Genomic DNA, 22,161 nt, shown 5'->3' with positions numbered 1-22,161 from the left:
AGGCACAATCCCCCCGCAGCAACCTGGAGTTAAGTGTCTTGCTCAAGGACACAATGGTGGTGGCTGTGGGGATCGAACCAGCGACCTTCTGATTACCAGTTATGCGCTTTAGTCCACTACGCACGCCACCACCACACCACATTTCAGTTTGGTTTAGGCCCTGAAGTTAATGACTTACCATTCTGCATTTACGGTTGGTGGTTCTTTACTTTTAGTAAAATACCTCCCCTAGTAACTGTCATTGTTGACTTCTAGCCTATCAGCTTTCACCCCTGGTATATAAAAAGTGTAGAGGAGGAGGACATGGCCTGGCTATGAGCACACTCGCCCGGCCCTGAATTTTACTAATCAGCCAGGAGGGGGATAATGACGAGCTGGAAGGGCCAGTTTGAGAGAGAGAAAGACACAAGTGACCGCTTTGTGTTTAAGTTGATTTATGCCATGAATTTGTTGACTGCTCGGCCGCTTCCCACATCCTCCAGCCACCGGGAGTTGGAGGATCTGCTGCAATCCGCCAGGAAGTGGAGGATTTGCCATTCACCAGGGGAAGAGAGGCTGTCATCCACCAGAGGGCGGAGGAATGGTTGAGGACCAGGCTACAGCATGTCTGGGGACTGGCGAGCGAGCGAGCGTCTATCCGTTTGTCCGTCCGTCCCTCTCTCTCTCCCCCTCACGACAGAGAGGCGGAGTAGACCTGCCGGCAGAAGGATGACCGGAAGGGCAACACCTCCCCTCCAGGAAGGGGGAAATGTATTATCTATGTATAATGCCAATATAACACAGCCCTCTCCTCCTCCAGTCCAGAAACACCCCATACAACAGTGCCGGCATGAACAAATTATTGTGTGTTATAGGGGTGTGTACTGAGACATTTACCAATCCAAAGGATTTTTTTATTTGATTCAAAATCCTCAGGGAATTTTATATTACCATATAATTTGTAGGAGAGCTGTGCTCCGAAAAGGAGGTTTCTGAAACTATCTTGGATTACATTTTTAACCAGAGAGGGGAGACTTCAGACTGGTCATCATCGGGGAAGCCCCACTGCCATAAAGTGAGAGCCCTCGCATTCGCAGCCCAATAATAATGCTTAAATAGGCCACCCCTAATCACATTCTTCTGTAGGTGCGCTTAAGCAATGCAAGGGGTTTACCAGCCCAGACAAACAAAAGTATAACCGAATTTAGTTGTTTTAAAAAGGCTATTGGTAAGTAGACAGGAAGGTTTTGGAAAAGGTACAAGAACTTTGTATGTGCAAACATTTTAATGGCATTGATGCGGCCAATCATTTAAAAGGGAAGCAGCTTCCAGTTCCTAATGTTACTTTTAATTTGTCTACCACGTCCAGGACATTCAATTCAAATAACATTTTGGGATTTCTAGAAATCTTCAGTCCAAGATAGGTAAAGAAGGTGGTAACCAATTTAAATGGCATGGATTTCAGGAAAGCCGGGCTCAAATTATTCATCAGGGGCATGAACTCACTTTTATCCCAGTTTTTTGTATATCATGACAGTTTACTAAATGACTTAATGTAATTCAGGAGGTTGAGAACTGACACTACTGGATCGGAACAAATTAGGAGATCGTCCACATATAAATTCACAAGACTTTCAACATTACCAAATTTTACACCATGGATACCTGAGTGACCCCTTATTCCTATTGCAAGATGTTCCAAAGCAATATCAAACAGCAGGGGAGAAAGGAGATCACCCTGTCTCATGCCGCACTGCAGGTCAAAAGGTTGGGATTTATCAGTATTAGTCAGAATAAAAGACACTGGTTTTGAGTAACTTTTTTAAGCCAGTATATAAAATTCACCCCAAACCCAAATTTTTAAACCCAAGTCTCCAGCAAATAGGGCCATTCGATCTGATCGAATGCCTTCTGGGCATCGAGACATAAGATAGCAGCTTGTGTGTCCTATTCATGGACCGAATATTATGTATTCAAAGCAGATGAACATAACTAAATGAGAATCTACACAGTATAAATCCAGCCTGATCAGTCTTATCAATATCCCTAAGGTTACCATTAATTTCTCTTTTTTAGATGATTCAAATTAAATAATGTGGCCTCTCATCACAGCCTTAAAGGCCTCCCACAGAGTGGAATCAGAGACATCCGCATTATCATTGGTGGTGAGAAACACATCTATGTGTGCAGTCATATGATCAATTAAAGAGTGATCATTAGATGGTTAAGGCACCAGCTGTACTTTATATTAGACATAATGTCTTTAAATTGAAGTGAAATAGGGCTGTGGTAAGATATCAAAATATTATGGTGAGTGGAATTTGTGATGTTGGGTCGCAATTCAGAAGAAATCAGGAAGTAGTCAATCCTAGGATACGATTTGTGGACATGAGAGTAGAAAGAAAAATCTCTGTCAGTAGGGTGCTGAAGTCGCCAAATATCAACCATGTTCCTAGTCTTAGTTTAATCATTCTAAGTTTGCACGGAAGCTATTGTAGGGGGTGGTTTTGTAGAAAGTCTGTCTAGGATTGGATCTAAGTAACAATTAAAATCACCTCCAATAATGACGTTGGAGCTAGAGGAATTGTGTATTTCCTGAAGAAAAATGTTGTCTGGCTTCAGAGATTTTAGATAAGAAAAGACACAACCTCTTTTGATTACATGGCCGAGGCCCTTCAAATTCCATGAGATTATTTTTTCACTTTTTTAGACTATAAAAACTCTGCCAGTACAGTAAGAATAAATGCACACATTCTGAAATGAAAACACCGTTTTCAAATCGGTCCGGATTAATGTAGACGTAGCATAATTGATCTTGTTTTAAGGAAAAATTATTTGTCTGCTCATATGAATGTAACACATTGTAAGAAAGTGTTTCACCGCTGTTCAAATGCACTTTGGATCGCATCCTTTATATGTATAAATGCTTTCCATCTGAAAGGACTAAATATTAAATTAAACAAATGACAATAAAATGCAAAGTAATTTATTCAGTAATCAAAATACTTTTTTGAAGGTTACTTTATTCTAATTAACAATTATTTAAATTGTATATGTAGTGGAATACAGTAACTTATATTTTGTATTTTACATGTATTCTATTACTCCCCAACCCTTTCTGTTACACATATTATACCAGGCCTGATATGTTACAATTCTATTATGTTACATAACAGAGTGCTATTTACATCATATTCCTCTATCCTCAACACATCATCATCATCTGAATGTGTAACTCTGTAGGGCATTTGCTCACCTGACTACAACATGAGTGTGTTAGCTGTGCCAGTTTCATGGAACACACTCAGAAAGACAAGGTGAGAATAGAGGTTCTCCACCTTGAGAAAAAGTGTAAGGGCATGAGAATGTTTTAGCTTGTTTTTTTGTTTTTTTTCACAGCCAGTACAAAAATGTACCAACGTTGAAGCTCCCTGATGCTGTAAAATCCATTACTTTCCTTCTCCTGATGTGCAGTAAAACTCTGTACATACACAATGCAAAGTTGTATTAGTGACAATATTTAAATGCAGGGGTGAAACCCCTTATTTATTGTTCAGTGTGTGTACAGACTACAGAAGTCACTCCTGAAATTACAATGATTGACATGGGCATAACAATGGTTTCTCGATTGCAAAAAAGAAACAGGAAACAGTTTATTTGGCCGTTCAGACTGAAAACGTTCTTGCTTTACATAAAGTTGGAAACAGCACAACAAATGTAATAGAATGCAGGTGTCTCTAAGTGTTTTTAAAAATGACACTGAATCTTAAAAACATAACACTCATGCGAGATGCTAAAAAAACATCCATCTAGCGCATGTCTATATAGAACAATTCCAAAACTCCTATGAATGAAAAACACTTTTGTACGATAAACAAGTTGTGTTGTGTTTTACAATCTGGGTCCTGAAGCAAATCCAAAAGAGAATTGTTCCATTAATAACCAAAGTGTTTGTACAGAATAGGGTTCACCCAGAAGCATTCAGAAAAGGAGTGACAAACACATTTAGTTGCACTGTCTGAGGCCTGTGTAAGTATCACATACTATGAACTGTAGGAATAGAAAATCTTGACCTCTGCTGTTCAGGTTTGGCTGAACTAATGTAGGGGTCAGTGTGACATTGGGACAGGAACACCTCTTAGGAGCTCATTTAGAGCTCAGTGTGGATCTTAGTTGTGGAAACAGCAGATTTGTGGTTTCTGTAGTGCATGTAATACGCCATAAATATACTACAGCTCCTGTAATTCAGGAAACATCACTTCACCTGAACTGTGACCAAGAAAAATCCACAATTTATGAGCAGATAAACTGAAAAACACACAAGCTTCAGTTTAAAACAGATGAGAGGACAATAGGCATTGATTGCCAATAATTGAAGGACGGCATGTTGAGTTGTTCTAGTTTGTGAAGGGCAGATAGTATCTTGTTTCCTGTACTGGTTTCACACAAGTAGCTGTGCCAAATGATTTGTGCCTCTGCAGTGTAAGAAGACAATGTCTATATATTAGTGCTTTCAGTCAATTAAAGTACTTATAATTAATCACAAGTTTTTTCATAGTTAAGTTTTAGGAAAGAAAACAAAACAATATGCAACACTTATGCTTTATTAGCATTTTCCAAACAAAGCCTTCCACAGTATAAAGATAGAAATGCACTAAAATAGCACCAATTCAAGCAAGCATCGTAACTGGACCTTGGAGTAGTGGAAGTAGGTTGCCTAGTCTGATCAGTCCGAATTCCCCAGATCTCAATCTAATTGAGAATCTGTTGGATGTGTTGGACCAACAAGGCTCCACCTCTTACAGAACTTGAAGGATCTGTTGCAAATGTCTTGGTGCCAGATACCACAGGACACCTTCATGAGATTATATATGTGTATAAACAGTAGAGCTATCAATATCAATGCATTAACATATTTAAAATGTTTAACACTTTAATTTTATTCTCAAATCCTTTTGGAGGGGTTATGGCACAGTGATAAAAATGGTACTTCATGTAAAAAAAATGTGCAGACCTTAATCATTAAGTACATCACTTAATGTTTATTAATCATTAATAACTCATGAATGGAGGGGTATTATTAAATGATGAAGAAGAGGGTTAAAGCTACAAAGCTGCATCGTCAGATCCAATGAAAGCAGGCCCAACACAAATTTCCCAGCAATCAATGGACACCTGAAAACCCTCGCTAACACAGACTATGGCACCTTGGGAATTTCACCCAAGGAAATAACAGCCCAATAAGGACACACAGGTCTGTTCCCACAATGATAGAGCAGAGATGTGAATATAAATAAAAACTTTACCAATATCGAAAACATTACAACCCAACACAGATCATCAACATGAGAAATGGGTCTGTTACCAATTAAAGACAAGAAAAAGATAACAAATATAATTCACATCAGGAGTGCAGTCAATAGCAGGGAGAAAAAAACAGCCCACTCAATTTCCACTTCACTATACACTTCATTTCACTAGTATTCTCACTTCTCCACATACATGCATTCATGTGACAGAAAAAATTGAATAATCTCGATACTCAGTGAACACGGGTGCCCGTTATCCCTGAGCGGTTAGCACTCCCTGTAGCTACCCCACTGGAATGATGGTCAAGTACTCCTTAAACTGATGTTTCCATTAGCTTTTTATTCGAATCGTAACACTCATGTAGACACCGTAAGAGCTACAGCAAAACAAACAAACACTATCACTCAAACCCGTTAACCAACATCACAATAAAACGATACAATTACAAAAAAAAAGATAAACATTAACTTAGTTTACCTTATAACCCTCAAGTGGGATGCACAAAGACTTCACAGGGAGAGAAAACCGTCATGCATGTAAGCTGCGTCCTTCACGAAAATGTGCGCATACACATAGCGGAAACAGAGCGCGCTTTAAACACCCATGTTGGCACATTAAGGCCGTATCAAAATAAAAGTCCTTCAAAATGACTATACGAATAATTCGATACTGACCTTATAAATTCAGGCAAAATTAGCAGTCACTTACACTCCCACCAAATCATGAGTTATAATAAACAAATGATTTCAAAATTACAATGACACTTCAAATAATATAAACCAAAAAAAAAAAAAAAAAAAAAAAATTTAACAAGTCTCCAACAATAAAACCAACTTCTGAACAGGACGTTCAACAACAGAAGGCTTCCCAAGACGTTCTCCTTTCTTTCCCAGATTTTTATCACCAAAATAAACCCTGACTCTCCGCACAAGTCCATCCGAATCTATGATCGTTTCTGCAATCCTACCTAAAGACCATTTATGTCTAGGTAGATCATTGTCCTTAACAATCACAATGTCCCCTACTAACATATTTCTCTTAGGGGTGTGCCAACGCTGTCTGACTGCAATATTGGAGAGATACTCTTTACGCCAGCGACTCAAATTGTTCAGCAAGATATTGAACATGGCGCCACCTTTTTCTGGCAAAAAGATCTTCTCTAGTAAACTTGCCTGGAGGAGGTAAGGCAATGGTAGATTTCATGGTAAGAAAATGATTTGGCGTTATGGGTTCAAGGCTATTTGGGTCAGCTTAAATTGTTGACAGTAAGTGGGCTGACTGTTTACAATTGACATGGCTTCAGTAAAGGAACGCTCTTAAAGATGAATCGTCAATCCTTTCAGAAGCAATTAAAAGTGTAGACTGGAGGACACTTCTGACAGTCCTAATCTGTCGCTCCCATACACCTCCTGTATGACTTGCACATGGTACATTCATAACAAAGTCGCACTGATTCGAAGCCAAGAAATTATTTAACTTCTCAGTGTCAAGTTCTTTGAGCGCTTCAGCCAACTCATTCTTAGCCCCTACAAAGTTACTCCCTGATCAGATCTAATCTGCCGCACAGCCCCACGTATGGCGATAAAACAGCGCAAGCTATTAATGAAGGAATCTGTTGACATTGAATCAAGCATCTCAATATGAATGGCACGGGAAGACAAACAAGTCAAGATCAATCCATATCTCTTGTGCGCTCTTCGGTCCTTGTTTCACAGAAAATGGACCAAAACAATCCATACCACAGTAAGTGAATGGTGGAGAAGGATTCACTCTCTCTGAAGGCAAGTCAGCCATCCTTTGCTCTTCTGTTGGATGCCTGTGTTTTCTACAGGTAACACAGTTACGCACATGAGATGCTACAACACAATTGATGCCTAGGATCCAAAACCCACTTGAACGAATTTCATTGATGGTAAATCCTTTACCTTGATGTTTAACTCTTTCATGGCAATCAGCAATAATCATTTTCAGTAATGTGATGGTCCTTGGGGATAATTGTAGGATGTTTGAGTAGACTACAAAGAGAAGAATTGCGAAGTCTTCCTCCCACCTTAAGCACACCATCACTATCGAGAAATGGATCAAGGTTGTACAATTCATTGTGAGATGACAATTGGATACCTTTACTTAATGCTTTCAATTCAATTTCAAACACATGTCCTTGCAGAAGTTTGATTATGAGGCACTTCGCCTTTTCTCTTTCCTCAACTGTAGAAAGTCTGTTTGACTTATCCTTGCGAATCCGTCGTTGAATACGTGCGATTGCTCCTATTACCTTAGACCAAGACGAGAACTTTGACAGGCGATTTAAAATAAATTCCTGTTCCACTGCATTTATGTTAAGCGTTTGAGAACATCTGACTTCTGAGTCACTTGGTTGTAATTCTGGAATCTCGTTGGCAGGAAGAACCATCTCCTTATTCCATAAGAAACTTGGCCCTGTGAACCAGTCAGATGAAATCATTTCATCAACAGTGAGACCTCTTGAGACATGATCTGCAGGATTTTCCTTTGTTGGAACATACCGCCATTGCTGCGGCACTGTACTTAAATGAATCTTTTGCACTCTGTTAGCAACAAATGTATGGAATCGTCTGGCCTCATTATTGATATATCCCAGAACAACCTTGGAGTCAGTCCAGAAAAACTCTGTGATGTCAGCATACCGAAGTTCTTGCTTAAGGATTTTACTGACGTTCACTGAAACGACTGCAGCCGTCAACTCCAACCTTGGAATAGTTGTAATCTTTAAAGGAGACACACGAGACTTCCCCATGGCGAGAGCAACATGGACATCTTTCCTTTCATTTTTCAATCTCAGATATGAGCACTGTCCATAGCCACTAGTACTAGCGTCTGAAAAATGATGCAGCTCTACTTCCTTTACCTTTCCAAACCCAGGAGGAGCATATGTGTGGGGAATAGTCACTTTCTTCAAGTTACCCAAATCTCTTCTCCAGCACTCCCAACTTGGCTGCAACTCATTTCTCAGTGTCTCATCCCACCCTATACCATGTCTGCATACTTCCTGAAGTATTTTCTTTCCATGAAGAATAAATGGAGCCAAGAACCCTAATGGGTCATACAATGATGCAATCGTAGATAAAATTCCACGTCGAGTTACTGGCTGTTCCTTGAGAGAAATATCAAACTTAAAACAATCAAGTTCCATGTTCCACTGAATCCCCAATGTCCGCTCTGTCAAGGAATCAAATGAGAGATCAGGTTCTTTTACATTGATTGCTCGTTCTGAGGGAGGAATACTTTCCAGCACAGCATTAAAATTGGACACAAATTTGTGAAGTCTAAGGCCACCAACAGCACAAAGGTCCCGGGCTTCTTGAGCAAGTTGAATTGCATCCTCTGTTGTTTGTACACTTGTAACACCATCGTCCACATAAAAATCATTCATTACAAACTGAGATCCCAAAGGGTACTGATCCTTGTTACCTTCAGCCAAATACTTCAATCCATAGTTCACACATCCTGGAGATGAAGACGCTCCAAAGAGATGAACTGTCATTCTGTACTCTCGAGGTTGTTCTTTTAAGTCTCCATTTCTCCACCACAAGAAACGCAGAAAATTTCTGTCTGCTTCGGGCACATGGAACTGATGAAACATTTTCTCAATATCACATATTAAAGCAACAGGGTGCTGGCGAAATCTGAGAAGAACCCCGGTCAAATTTTTCATCAAATCAGGTCCTTGAAGGAGATGATCATTTAAACTGATTCCATCATACCTCGCAGAACAATCAAAAACAACTCTCAGCTTGTCTGGTTTTTTCAGGTGATAAACACCGTGATGAGGAACATACCATTTTCCACCTTCACTCCCTCCATCTTTAACTTCCTCTGCCTCTCCTCTATCAATGACCTCCTCCATAAATTTCACATAATGCTCTTTTGTACCTTTGGTCCTTCAACAATTTTCTCTTTAGATGATTAAGTCTCACAAGAGCAAGTTGTCTGTTGTCTGGCAAATTAGGTCTCTCTTTGAAGGGTAGAGGCATTTCATAGTGTCCAGAGCTATTTCTCCTTATACCATCACTTAACTTGTTCAAAAAGGTGATGTCATCTTGGGAAAGAGTTTTGTCATCATCATTAGCATCCCTAAAATCAGATTCTAAAATGCGTATGGCATCTACTGGAGTCAACGGAGGAATTTCTTTAACCGAAAGTCTATGACAGAGACTAGTGATACCTGAAGAGTCAAGCCTGGGTAATGAAGGTCCAACAATGCTCCAACCCAAATCAGTCTTGACAGCATAAGGTTCATCGTTCTCTCCTAAAATCACTTGTCTTGGTGCCAGTGCTCTAGCACAATTATAGCCAATCAAAAGGCCAGCTTCACAGTCCTTCAAAGAGGGCATCTCTTCAACAATTGCAGAAAGATGATTCCAAAGTTTAGCTGTTTCACACGTAGGTATATGTGCATGGTTGACAGGAATACAATCTTTAGTATAGACAGGGGGAGTTCAATATAAGTGGCAGAACTATAACCCCTTACACGAAGTCCTGAGATCCTTTCACTCTTCACTATGGTATCCTTTCCAGTCATGGTGGTCAGTTTTAACTTGACAAGAAATTTATCTGCTTGCAAGACATTGCTAACTTCTTGGTCGATAAAGGTTGTATCACTCTGTGAATCGAGCAAGGCATAAACTAATTTTTCCAGTACTTGCATTGTTGCTTGATGATAACCATACTGGCACAACCATTGATGTATAAGATGATCCCTTTCTGGCCACACTCAAAGACAGAACCGCTGTTGACTCATCTTCTGACCTTGGAGCAGATGCCGTTAATGGAACTAGCCTTTCTCTTTTGGTGAAGTTATCATCATGAAGGCAAGTAGGATGTTTCCCTTTACATGAGTTACAGGAATGACGATGACGACAGTCTCTTGCTCTATGGCCAGTTTTCAAACATCCATAACAAAGATTATTTTCCTTTATGTATACCCGTCGTTCTGCTAGTGTCTTGGTCATCAGTTTGGAACAATCATAGAGCTGATGTTTAGGATCTTGACAAAATACACAGGGAGGTTTGACAGTTTGCTTGATGATCTTTGGTCTATTAAACCCCAAATCGGTCTGAGTATTAAGGACATTAGCCTTATTTCCTTTAGACTCTCTGGAATTTTGTTTGTTAACAGATGTTAGACTGAGAGCATAAGATGACGTGACTGGATTACAGCCAATCTCTGCTTCTAATGAGACGAATGCTGTAAAGGTCTTAAAGTCAGGAAAATCATTATTGTTTCTCAAGGTTTGTGTAACTTGACGATTCCAACGCGAAGCAGCCCATTCAGGTAGTTTTTGAACTAACTTTTGGTTTTCGTCACAGTCATTTAAGATTTGTAGACTTGCAACATGAGGTATGGCACCTTGGCAGGCATTAAGAAAATCCGAAAATTCTCTAAGTCCAATAGCATCCTTTGATTGAATTTTTGGCCAATTTGCAAGCTTCTGGCGAAAAGCACGTTGAATCACAAATGGTTGACCATACCTTTGATCTAATTTACTCCAGGCATCTTTATAAGCTTCATTATCACTCCTGTAGAAGGTACCATCCAAGGTCTTAGCGTGCCGATCCACCCACATACCTTTTTAGATAATAAAGTTTGTCAGCAGCAGATATACTCTTTCGATCAATCAAGGACATGAAGGAAGCCTTCCACTCAACATACTGAATGGGATCACCATTAAACACAAAGGGCTCTGGAGCTGGCAATCTATTCAAATTTATGCTGTCTTGTAGGGCTTGAACAAGAAAAGGCAGTTCATTTTGAGATGGAGATATATCATTAGCAAGTTGGCAAGAAAGGCTTGGAAGGCAATGTTGTTCTCTGATAACATGGTTTGTTGAAAGATCAGCAACTTCTTGCACTACTATCCGATTATAGGCCTCAAACCTTGCCTGTGCTACTTTTAAAACCTTTTCCGCCTGTAACTGCTCTAGTTCACGCTTTTGAGCATCTAAGATCTCCTTCCGTTTATTTTCCTCCATTAACATTTTGTACTCCACTTCTTTTGCCGCCAATTCTGCAGCTGCTTCAGCATGTTTTGATGCTACACATGAAGAGGCAGTACGATGACTCGATTGAGCACTAGACTTATGGCTAATTCGAGAAACAGTAGAGCCATAGATAGAACGAGCATGGCTAAATTCAAGTAAATCCTTTAAGCTGATGTTTTACTTGTTCTACATCAAATTCATCAATGCCTGATATTCTTTCATAACCAACTTTTACTATTTCTGTTGTTACAGCCTCACAAGCATCAATACAACGCCTCAGTTCAGTAGATGGCGTGACATAATTTCGAACTTCAACATAGATACGCATAATTTTCTCCTTTTCCTCTTCCAGGGTATCAATAAGATTTGCTACCTGGCTCTCAGTAATATCAGACTTAAGTTGATCTCTAGCCTTACGTGCCAACATTTTCCATTGTTCATACATGGAAATAATCTTTCTTTCTTTCTTCTGAATTTCATCTTTTGAAATGCAAGCATTTTCCCTGTAGGATTTCGTAGGCTGAACAGAACGTCGAGGACCTTGAGAATCTGCTAAATTTTCTCTGAGTTTGATTTTAAGTTCACTCATAGATTGTTCTTTAGCCTCAATTGTCTCTATTATCTGTTGTCGCTTTAAACTCTCTGTTGATGTTTGATATTCATTATTAAGGACTTCAATATCGTGTTGGAGACTATTAATCAGCCTTTCACATTCAACATTATCAAAAGAACAATTTAACTCAGTCATTTTAAAAATTACCAAACTAACACACACAATAATATAAAATGTCCAGCACAGTTAAAACATTATTTAAATTACCAAACAGTAATCATATAGTTTCAAACATTAATATCAAGTGGTTTTGTGTTTTTAAAACAACCCTTTGAAAGACAAATATTTCCTTTAAAACTCGTACATATATCACTTCTTCAAACACAATAAATTATTTGGTCTTTCAAAATGCTTTAAACATTTCAAACCCTTGTTTTGAGCTCAATGTCCTTTTACTGCTGTAGAAGTGCAAGGAAAAATGTCACCTGAAGTAGAACACAGACTTTCTCAATCCATAGTGTAAGTTTAATCCTCGTTTTCAACCGTGGTTATCCATAAACGAACCACATTTGACCATCGGAAATCGACCTGCTGCCCGTGAACATCCACTTCTCACAGACCCGTCGGCATGGACACCAATCATTAACACAGCAGCAGTCTCGAACGACGAATGGCCAAGCTCTTACTGGTGCTACCCCACTGGAATGATGGTCAAGTAATCCTTAAACTGATGTTTCCATTAGCTTTTTATTCGAATCGTAACACTCATGTAGACACCGTAAGAGCTACAGCAAAACAAACAAACACTGTATCACTCAAACCCGTTAACCAACATCACAATAAAACGATACAATTACAAAAAAAAAGATAAACATTAACTTAGTTTACCTTATAACCCTCAAGTGGGATGCACAAAGACTTCACAGGGAGAGAAAACCGTCATGCATGTAAGCTGCGTCCTTCACGAAAATGTGCGCATACACATAGCGGAAACAGAGCGCGCTTTAAACACCCATGTTGGCACATTAAGGCCGTATCAAAATAAAAGTCCTTCAAAATGACTATACGAATAATTCGATACTGACCTTATAAATTCAGGCAAAATTAGCAGTCACTTACACTCCCTCCTAGCCGAATCTTCCTAACAAAATTAAACAAATGACGTCTGAATTCACAAGGAGGCATCTAACAAAACACACAGACAAAAAGACAATTTCACAAATACAACCAAATTCAATTATACAAAAAAAATAATCAAATAACCCAAAACAATGAAAGAAACAAACAGAAGGAAAAGATGAAAAAAGTCATATTTATTTACGTCACATAAACAAAATACAAAAAAAACAATACATTTTAGGCAAATCATCTGACAAACCCACTCACTTTACGCACACAAAAACAAATATATACTCAGTTGGATAATTCCATACGCACACACACAGACACACACACGCAATAAGCGTTCACTGTTAACGGATCACTTGCAGACAGACACACAAGTAAACACTTAGACAACCAGTCCTCCGAAATAAAAAAACAAAAATCACATCAAAGTATCTCTTTGGATCAAAGAAACATAATAGTAAAATCACAAAAACACAAACTGTCCCAACCACGTTGAAACAAGACAATAAGTTTGCACAGACACACTTGCTTATAATCTGGTTCCACAATCTCCTAATGCTGAGCTCACTTGGTGCATGATTAGTCCGTTGGACGAAAGCAACAGGTCGAAACAGAAGCCCTGCGGCAACAAAGAAAAAAATTAATTAAAGGAAAATAGAAGAAGGGGAAGATGGGCCGCGTTCCCCCTCCGAGCACACATGAACATCATACAAACGGTGCCGCTTCAACTAATATAAAGAGGGAAACTCAATTTAAATAGCAGCTCCTTTAATGATGTCCACGCATTAAAAATCAATTGCTTACCCATCAGATCATTAGCACGTTGGCCATTTCCGCATCAACTACTCGGAAAGCAAAGTTTAAAAGCACAGCGCTGGATGCACACTAAAATAAACAAAGACATAAAAAAAGCATTCAGCAAAAAGCTCACCCTCAACAAAGCATGATTACTGATCCATGGTAACATACCCAGATGCAGAAACAGCCAAACACTAGCCCATCTTTACTGCAGGGGAGATCCGCCAGTGTACAAATTTGTATCAAACAGCCACCAGAACAACACGCTTCCAAAAAATGCCGGGAACATTCCCTTTATACACTACTTCACCAGGTTCTAATTAAGTGATTGCCATTAAGTAGGTCCCGCATGGCGTGGACAAATCAAATGGACAGAACTATTACTGTTACATAAACATCATAAAGTATGTTCATACAGTACTGTGCAAAGGTTTTAGGCACAAAAAAAACATTTGTCTTAAGATGGTTATTTATATTTTCAGCTTTATTGTGTCAATAGGAAAAATACATTTTAGAATCACAAACATTTCTTTTTCAAATAGAAAAGATTAGAATAGAAGAACAGGGAGCCCTGCAACAGATGTCATGACCCCCACAAAGCCCCCCAATGAACATCGTGTCAGTCTGGGATTACATGAAGAGACAGAAGCAATTGAGACAGCCTAAATAAATAGAAGAACTGTGGCAAATTCTCCAAGAAAGGCAGAGGTGGCCACACTGAATATTTATTTAGTTATTTTATGTTTACTGGACTTTGTATGATGTTAATTGATAAATGAAAACTATTTGTGGCACTATTTTTGAAGTCATCCTCACTATTAAAATTTTTTCACAATTGCCTAAAACTTATGCACAGTACAGTACATTAATTTGGTACCATGTTACTATAGGCATAAAATGCAACACTCAATTGTATACAGTATGTAACAGGGGGTCCCTGCCCTGTTTCTTTACCTACCAAGTGGTCCTTGTCCTGAAAAAGTTTGAAGACCCCCAATTTTAATAGTGGTCGACCGATATATCAGGCTGATAAATTCGGCAATATTAGGTTTTTTTTATTATCGGCATCGGCTGATAAATGTTCTCATTTGGCCAATTAATTTCTTAAGCCGCGAGGGTGCCGATAATCACCTGCTTGTACGTGAGGGAGCCATCGGAGACATGTAAACAACCAATCAAAATTTTTGTTGTTGTTACGTGCCATAGTTTTACTACAATAATAGACCTGCATGCAACAAATATTTTTTTTTTAGGTATAGTTTATAGTTTTCAACATTTACTCTGCTTCTTCTTTCTTCCCTGGAACACAAACGCAGGTGCTAGGCAGCATGTAAGCCTCACTCACCATTTAATTTCATTGCATGGGGATTAAAAAAATGCAATGAAAGTGAATGGAGACAGAATTTTCATTTTTGGGTAAACTTTCCCATTAACACATTTTATCATATTTAAATGCACTATTTTCCTGCACAATCATTGTGGAAAATGTGAAGAAAAAAAAAATATTCCACATGGCCTAGCAATGGGTAAGGAGAATATGATGTACTAAAAATGTCAGGGTTGTAGTGCTGTCACATGCATCTCTACCAAACTGTTTAAAAGCACCATCACTAGCATGCAAGTTAACACAGCTGGCTCTTGAAAGTATGAAATTTCTCCATCAGATTTCGTAATTATGGTACATTGCCATTTAGTAGCAGCAGCCAATCTGCAGGCTGAGTGCTCTCCGCGATTGATTACTGAGCTGCAGCAAACATATCAATGAGAAGAGATATGCCCTTGCCCTGGCAGCCGTCCCCCCTCTAGATTAATACACTATGTCACTCTCTGATATAGATCACCCATTCAAACCTAACAATCCAGGGAAGTGAAAGACCCCCCCCCTTTTTTTTTTTTCTCTCAACACTCTCAGTGGCACCTTTGCTCATACAACAGGATGTGAGATCCTATGACAGTGCAATGGGATGGTTCATGAGGAAATGTGGGCAGTTGCACATAGCTAAGAAAATGTTTGCAGTTACACGGTGCATTGCCATTATGCAAATGGAGGTTGACAAATAAAATGGACACAAACTTGTTATTATCCAATGTAAGATTTTTTTTTTCGTTAATAATAAAAAAAATAAGTAAATAAATAAATACTATTAATAAATTACATAGTTTAGGTGCTGTAATTGGTCACAATTTTGTAACTGGTCATGTTTTTCACCATTTTAACCATCCTTTAACGTTTTGCAGTTCACTTAGGATTTTAAATATTGATATAAATATATATTTATAATTATATTTCTTTTTTGTGCGCAGTAATAATATTTAAACAGTGAATATTTTTGCAATTCCATTTGTAGACACAGTTGGTGCAGAAATTACACTCTGGGCAGTGTGAAAAAACATTTGCAACATGCTGTATTTGACTGGGATCAGTTCACAATTTCATACAAGCCAATTTAAAACGATTTTGAAGATACAATGCTACTGTATGCAGAACATGTTCTTTGTGCATCAGGTTGTAAAACGTCAGGCAAATAAAAGATAATATCAGCTACCATTAGCGTAAAACATAAGCAGAACTATGTCTCCTCACGGATCCCATGTTAGGAACTTGTTTGAGTGTAAATTCTGTTTATGGCCCAGGGAGCCGTACCTACAGGTTTTACAGCACCCTCGAAGTGAAAAATCTGAAAGTAGGCTATTAAGGAATATATTAAGATATAGTCCCTATAGTACAGTGCTTAGGCTGTAAGGGTATATGACTTACTTATATTACTCAGATTATGAAACACACATTTGCACACATTACACTCAACCAGACAATCAGGCACACATGCTGTGATGGTGTGTGTGTGTGCATTTTATCACGACCTAAACACATTTATTACACATATACACATAGAAGCATACAGAGATAGGTGAATGTTCGTAAGTGTACATTTTTGTGTGTTTGCATAACCACTGAAACCTACAATATCATCCGAATGAACATGATTGAGCACAGGCAGCGGGTCCGGTACCACCTACATCACCTGCAGAAGCATCAAACATCATTAGAATCTGTTTGGAGGGCAGTTAAATAACTCATACATATCAGTTTAGTATCTTAAGTCCTCAAGGTAAATTTTACATTACATTTGAGATGTATATGTTATGTATTTATTTACATAAAAGTGTGTTTTTGAAAACACCAGTAGAAATCTCAGATCTCCAGTGAAAGGCTCTATCATAACTCCTAGGATTAAAAGATATGCTGCACTTCCAGCAGATGCCATTAAACCACTTTTTTTTTTTTTGCTGTTTCAAAGTGTGCGAATCATTGTAGTGTATGCAGGTTAGTATTGTATTGATATTCCTCAAACGTTAGTATTCATTCTATCCCCCAAACTACTAACTTCTCTTATCACTTGATGTAATGACTTCTTTCAAGTGTCTTTGATTTGTAGATAATTTCAGCCTTGGTTTTGCTGTCTAATTTTGTTATTTGTAAATCTTTCACTTTTTAAAAAATTTAAGAAAAAAAATCTGATTTCCCGATTCAATTCCAATTTCCATTTGAATTGGTTCTGACTAATTTGGGTATATTTCAGTTATTAATAATATTAATTTTGCAATTTGACAATTATTAATACATTTTCGATACCACAATAAAATATTAACTAATCTGAGAAAATATTGTTTAAAGTTCTCAAGTAATTATTCAATACAAGTAAACAGTCACTAATAAAGTAAAAGCATAGTTACAGATTACCTGCAATTAAATAACTAATAATAATAAAACAGGACAAAGATATAAATTAAGAAAATGCATGTTTTTTTTTTCACAGCACTATGAAGTATTCAAGTAAGCATTCAGAAAAAGAATGAAATATAAGATCAAACTACTTAAATTACTATTCTTCACTGTATGATTAAAATGCATGAATACTTTTCAAATCTACTGAAGTTATCTAGCCAAGTTTTGTTATTGCTGACTGATTAATATAAATGGCAATGTCTTACTAGACAGCGACAAGTCTATTAGGGAGCATTCAAATCTTAAGTCAGATATTTTTATACAAATCCACTTTTTTTCTGCAGAATTATGATTAGTATTGTAAACTCACCAAAAAAAGAAATGTCCTCTCAATTTCAACTGCTTTTTATTTTCAGAAAACTTAACATGTGTAAATATTTGTATGAACAAAAAAAGATTCAACAACTAAAATATAAACTGAACAAATTCCACAGACATGCGACTAATAGAAATGGAATAATGTGTCCCTGAACAAAGGTGGGGTCAAAAGTAACAGTCATCTGGTGTGGCCAGCAGCTGCATTAAGTACTGCACTGCATCTCCTATGCATGAAATGCACCAGATTTGCTAGATCTTGCTGTGAGATGTTACCCCACGCTTCCACCAAGGCACTTGCATGTTCCTGGGGGTAATGGCCGTAGCCCTCACCCTCCAATTCAACAGGTCCCAGATATGCTCAATGTGATAGAGATCCGGGCTCTTCGCTGGCCATGGCAGAACACTGACATTCCTGTCTTGCAGGACATCACACACAGAACGAGCAGTATAGCTGGTGGCATTTTCATGCTGGTGGGTCATATCAGGATGAGCCTGCAAGAAGGGTACCACTTGAGGGAGGAGGATGTCTTCCCTGTAACACACAGTGTTGAGATTGCCTGCAATGACAACAAGCTCAGTCCGATGATGCTGTGACACACCGCCCCAGACTATGATGGACCCTCCACCTCCAAATCCATCCCGCTCCAGAGTACAGGCCTGGGTGTAACGCTCATTCCTTCGATGATAAACGCAAGTCCTACCATCACCCCTGGTGAGACAAAACCGGTCTGGTCCTGCGAAGGTGAGTTTGTGCCCATAGGCGATGTTGTTACCAGTGATGTCTGGTAAGGACCTGCCTTACAACAGGCCTAAAAGCCCTCAGTCCAGCCTCTCTCAGCCCATTGCAAACAGTCTGAGCACTGATGGAGATATTGTGCTTTCCTGGTATAACTCGGGCAGTTGCTGTTGCCATCGTGTACCTGACCCGCAGGTGTGATATTCGGATGTACCGATCTTGTGCTGGTGTTTTTTCATCTGGTCTGCCACTGTGAGGATGATCAGCTGTCCTTCCTGTCTCCCTGTAGTGCTGTCTCACTGCATCTCATAGTATGGACATTGCAATTTATAGCCCTGGCCACATCTGCAGTCCTCATGCCTCCATGCAGCATGCCTAAGACACGTTCACGCAGATGAGCAGGACCCTGTGCCTCTTTCTTTTGGTGTTTTTCAGAGTCAGTGAAAGGTCTCTTTAGTGTCCTAAGTTTTTAGAATTGTGACCTTAATTGCCTACCGTCTGTAAGCTGTTTGTGTCTGTAGGGAATTAGGTAGTAGAAATGTACATGGTACAGATTAAAGTGCCCACGTACCCTCTCCATTATATGTAGGAAAACATTATGTGTGAGCTAGGAATTCATTTAAACTGTCCATATTCTATATCATTATGTAAGGAAATTTATAATGGAATTAGTCACATTCGACAACCACTATAAGCAAGATAAATGACAAATAACTAGATAATTTGTCTGAATAAAATTCCCCACCATTAAAATCGTAATACAATGTCTTGTTGTATTCGCTCAAAATTTCTATTGTAAGGAATTAGCTTTTATTAGTGAATTATTATTTTATTCACTTATTGATGTAATGTTATTCTCATGGATTATTGAAAATAATAATTTACAATTGAAAACACATATTTAGGTATACTTTGAAGCAAAATCTTTTAAAAACAGGGATAAAATTATTTACCAAACAAATACCACTCTAATGTTTAATGTATGTGTTCATGTATATCATTTCTTTCCTGTTTCATGGCATGTGTTCCCAAGTCATGTGATGTCCTGTATTCCCTCCATGTTCATGTGTCTTGTTTTCATTGCTTCATTGTTTGATTATCTTATTTTGAGTTCTGTTTGTACATTGGTTTATGTTTTCCCATGTCATGTATTTAACCCTCATGTTTTCCATGGTCCATTGTCAGGTTGGTTCAATGTTGGTTGAACCAATGATGTAATGTTGGTTCATAGTCTATTCATGCCATGTTAAGTCAAGTCAAGTTTATTTCATAGTCAAGTCAAGCTCATGTTTATGTTTGTTCTGGTTTAGAATCACGTTTTGGAGATCACTTATGTAAATAAATTGCACATGTGCGCCTCTTTTCTTTGTAATCGTCATCATCGTTGCCAGCAGCAACAAAGTTACAGAAATACCTGACAGCCCATAATGAACACAGAAGTTCTGCTTCTTCGCCTACGTCAGGGGAGTCGTCCCCTGGAGAGTTATGTAGAGGACTTCTGCGATCTGGCCAGCCGGGTGGACTTTAATAAGGTCGCTCTCAAAGACAGTTTCCAGTTTGGATTTTGTGAGCCAGTCTCATCTTTAATGCCTGGTGGTTGCAGTTCCCTCAATCTGGTACAGTATATCGACCTTACCTTGCAGATTACGGGTTATACATTCACTGTGGTGAGGTGAATACAGAGCCAGAGTTCCACGACATGGCCGCCGAGCCAGACTTCCACAACATGGCTTAAATCGATTTGCAAATTGGATTACCCAAAGTATTTAACTAATACACCAACTCTTTGAGCAAAAGCCTGGAGATGTACTTGCATGTCATTGCGTTTCCTTGCGTTGCGTTTCCTCGTGTTGCTTGTTTCTTTGGCATTGTAGAAAGTTTGTTCCATCTATGTCTTTGACTCTGTTATGATCGCGGACAGTTATTGTCTGGATGAAGCGAGGCCTTGTGAAAGGACGACTCGAGACTCCCTTTGAGTGTGTGAACCATAGAGCAGAGAGTGAGAGGCTTCCTCAGGACTTTTGTTGTCCTGAATTTCCCTTGGACTCTTCATGGCACAAAGGATCTGGATTCATCACCCAACTTCTACTGAGCTTCAGCTGGTGCACAGCCACACTGACATTATTTTGTAGGATATATTGATAAACCTGGGAATTCAGTTTTCCTTTGATGATGACAAGTCTTCCAAGCCCAGTAGTAGCAAAGCAGCTAATGATGCTCCCTCCACCGTACATCACCGTTGAGCTGATGTTTTCATGTTGTTATGCGGTCCACAAAGTCCACAGTACATATCCCCATTAGCTTTGTGGAGTGTCTAGGTGGTCTTTGGCAAACTTCAGGCATGCAGAAATGTTTTTTTTTTTGGAAAGCAGCCACTTCCTTCGTGGTATCCTGCTATGGACACCATGCCTGTTTAATGTAAAGTAGACTCATGAACAGAGTTGTTAACCAGTTCCAATGATCCCTTTAAGTCTTTAGCAGTAACTCTAGGGTTCTTTTTAACCTCATTGAGAATTCTGTGATGTGCCCTGTGAGTCGTTTTGGCTAAACGGCCACTTCTAGGGAGAGCCACAGTACTAAATCGGCTCTATTTCAAGACAATTTGTCTAACTGTGTGACAGATCTAAGCTCTTTGAGATAACTTTGCAACCCTTTCCAGCTTAATGCAAAGCAACAATTCTTGATTGTAGGTCTTCTGAGATCACTTTTGTGAGGCATGGTCAATGTCAGCAGATGATTCTTGTGAATAGCAAACTCATAATATTTGAATGTTTTTTTATAAGTCAAAGTAGATCTAACTCACACCTCTAATCTCATTTAATCAATTGGATGCCAGGTTTGGCATCTAACTCTTAATTAATTTGTGTTCACATCATTGCCTAGGGGTTCACATACATTTTACAACCTACACTGTGAATGTTTGACTGATGTATTGAATATGTTCAAGAAAAATACATTTATGTGTGTTTTGTTAGTATCACATCAGATTGAGTTTCTTCATTATTGTAACTTATATATATATATATATATATATATATATATATATATATATATATATATATATATATATATATATATATATATGAATGTAAATATACAGTAACAGTTTGGAGTCTACCCTGCATAGAGAGAAAATAAAATATGGGGCGTCATGTAGGCTACCTATTTTTTGTATTTTATTGTTTATTTAAAAAAAAAAATTTGTGGGGGCACCAAAGAAGGTCCTGACTCTCTCGGTAACACAGATGTGATAAAACATGAGAAACAGAGAACTTTAGAGTGATTTTTATTATTATTATTTGAACCAACAATGATACAAATCATAGCATACAAAATGCATATAAAATCAAAATTCAGAGGGGGAACCTTCTGTGTATAACAATCTTGCACTAACACTGGCCTTTTAGGCTACAGCTAAAAGGTTGAGCATGTACTTTGATTGATGCATCGTTCATGACCATTAATCTGTTCAACTTCTCTTGATTACTGTGGGCAAAAATACCTTGAAAGAGCAAAGTAGGTGTCTCGGTA

The sequence above is a fragment of the Xyrauchen texanus genome, chromosome 19, assembly GCF_025860055.1.
Source record: "Xyrauchen texanus isolate HMW12.3.18 chromosome 19, RBS_HiC_50CHRs, whole genome shotgun sequence".
NCBI classification, from domain to species: Eukaryota; Metazoa; Chordata; class Actinopteri; order Cypriniformes; family Catostomidae; genus Xyrauchen; species Xyrauchen texanus.
The sequence above is the reverse complement of the archived record's forward strand: the minus strand, read 5'-3'. Positions refer to the sequence as shown.